Below are 3,198 nucleotides of genomic sequence, written 5' to 3'. Positions count from 1 at the left end.
ATCATAGGGGATTGGAATGCAAACATAGGAAGTCAAGAGATACCTGGAGTAACAGGCAAGTTTGGCCTTGGAGCACAAAATAAAGCAGGACAAAGGCTAACAGAGTTTTGCCAAGAAAACACATTGGTCATAGCAAACACCCTCTTCCAACAACACGAGAGCCCATCCTACACATGGATATCACCAGCAGGTTAATACAGAAATCAGATTGATTATATTTTTTGCAGCCAAAGATGGAGGAAATCTATACAGTCACAAAAAGAAAATCTGGAGCCGACTGTGGCTAAGATCATGAGCTCCTTATTGCAAAATTCAGGCTTAAGCTGAAGAAAGTAGGGAAAACCACTAGACCATTTAGGTATGACCTAAATCAAGAACCTTATCATTATAGAGTGGAGGTGACAAATAGATTCAGGGATTAGATCTCATAGACGGAGTTCCTGAAGAACTGTGGTTGGAGGTTCATAACATTGTACAGAAGGCAGGTGACCAAAACCATTCCAAAGAAAAAGAAATGAAAGAAGGCAAAATGTTTCTCTAAGAAGGGATTACAAATAGCTGAGAAAAGAAGTAAGAGACAAAGAAAAGGGAAAGATATATCCAAATGAATGCAGAAATCCAGAGAATAACAAGGAGAGATAAGAAATCTTTCTTAAGTGAACAATGCAAAGAAATAGCAGGGAACAATAGAATGGGAAAGACTAGAGACCTCTTCAAGAAAATTAGAGATACCAAGGGAACATTTCATGCAAAGATGGGCACAAAAAAAGGACAGAAATGGTATGGACCTAACAGATGCAGAAGAGATTAAGAAGAGGTGGCAAGAATACACAGAAAAACTGTACCAAAAAGGTCTTAATGACCCAGATAACCACGATGGTCACTCACCTAGAGCCAGGCATCCTGGAGTGTGAAGTCTAGTGGGCCTTCAGTTCAGTTCAGTTGCTCAGTCGTGTCCGACTCTTTGCGACCCCATGAATCGCAGCACGCCAGGCCTCCCTGTCCATCACCAACTCCCGGAGTTCACTCAGACTCATGTCCATCGAGTCAGTGATGCCATCCAGCCATCTCATCCTCTGTTGTCCCCTTCTCTTCCTGCCCCCAATCCCTCCCAGCATCAGAGCCTTTTCCAATGAGTCAACTCTTCACATGAGCTGGCCAAAGTACTGGAGCTTCAGCTTTAGCATCATTCCTTCCAAAGACCACCCAGGACCGATATCCTTCAGAATGGACTGGTGGGATCTCCTTGCAGTCCAAGGGACTCTCAAGAGTCTTCTCCAACACCACAATTCAAAAGCATCAATTCTTTGGCCTTAGGAAGCATTATTACAAACAAAAGCTAGTGCAGATGATGGAATTCCAGCTGACCTTTTAAAATCCTAAATGATTATACTGTTAAAGTGCTGTACTGATTCTGCCAGCAAATTTTGAAAACTCAGCAATGATCACAGGGGTAGTAAAGGTCAGCTTTCATTCCAATACTAAAGAAAAGCAATACCAAAGAATGTTCAAACTATCATACAATTATGCTCTTTTCATAGATTAGCAAGGTAATGTGCAAAATCTTTCAAGTAGGCTTAAGCAGTATGTGAACTGAGAAATTACAAATGTATAAGTTGGATTTAGAAAAGGCAGAGGAACCAGAAATCAAATTGCCAAAATTCACTGGATCATAGAAAAAGTGAGGGAACTCCAGAAAAGCATCTACCTCTGCTTCATTGACTACACTAAAGCCTTTGAATGTGTGGATCACAACAAACTGGAAAATTCTTAAATAGATAGGATACTACTACACCTTGCCTGTCTCATGTGAAACCTGCACGCAGGTCAGGAAGCAACAGTTAGAACTGGACATGGAACAACAAACAGGTTCAAAATTGGGAAAGTAGTACCTCAAGGCTGTATACTGTCACTCTGCTTATTTACATTGTATGTAGAATACATCACACATCATGTGAAATGCTGGGTTGGATGAATCACAAGCTGAAATCAAGATTGCCAGGAGAAATACCAACAACCTCACATATGCAGATGATACCACTCAAATGGCAGAAAGAGAAGAGTAACTGAAGAGTCTCTTGATGAGGGTGAAGGACAACAGTAACAAATTGACTTAAAACTCAACATTCAAAAAACTAAGATCACAGCATCTGATCCCATCACTTCACGGCAAATAGATGGGGAAAAAGTGTAAGCAGTCATAGATTCTATTTTCTTTGGCTCCAAAATCACTGTGGAAGATGACTGCAGCCATGATATTAAAAGACACTTGCTTCTTGGATGGAAAGCTATGACCAACCTAGACAGCATATTAAAAAGCAGAGACATCACTTTGCCAACAAAGGTCCGTAGAGTTAAAGCTATGATTTTCCAGTAGTCATGTATGGATGTGAGAGTTGGACACTAAAGAAGGCTGAGTGCTCAAGAATTGAGGCTTTCTAATTGTGGTGCTGCAGAAGACCTTTGAGAGCTTCTTTGACAACAAGGATATCAAATCAGTCAATTCAAAGGAAATCAACCCTGAATATTCATCAAAAAGACTGATGCTGAAGCTAAAGCTCCAAAACTTTGACCCCCTGATGTGAAGAACTGACTCATTGAAAAGACCCTGATGCTGGGAAAGATTGAGACCAGGAGGAGAAGGGGGTGACAGAGGACGAGATGACTGGATGGCATCATCCACACATGGACATGAGTTTGAACAATTCTTGGGGATAGTGAAGGACAGGGAAGTCTGGTGTGCTGCAGTCCATGGGGTCACATAGAGTCAGACACGACTGAGTGACTGAACAACAGTAAGACTTCCATTGGGTATTTATGAATATTTGTTAAATGAACAAAGCATGATTATCATAACATTTACTCCCATGTCTTCAATAGAATTTTCCTCAATCCTAGACTTGGATTTATTGTTTATTGTCCATTTTGTTCACAATTTAGTGTTCATTTTGTTCATGATAATAACCCTCTGTTTATACTATTGGAGCCTTTTGTTTGGCAGGCATTCCTTAAAATTGGAAGATTGTTTTCAGAATAATTTGAACAATTGTTCAACATAATTTTCTCCTTAAATTCATGAATAATGACTTACCAACTCATTCAGGATACAAATAATTCTTGAGTGTCTACTGTGTACCAAGCTCTCTTATAAACATTGAATTACATGGCCTTTGAAGTAAATTTTAAATATAGGAAGGT

The sequence above is a fragment of the Bos mutus genome, unplaced genomic scaffold (genome assembly GCF_027580195.1).
Source record: "Bos mutus isolate GX-2022 unplaced genomic scaffold, NWIPB_WYAK_1.1 CTG395, whole genome shotgun sequence".
Taxonomy (NCBI): Eukaryota; Metazoa; Chordata; class Mammalia; order Artiodactyla; family Bovidae; genus Bos; species Bos mutus.
Note: the sequence above shows the minus strand (reverse complement) of the source record.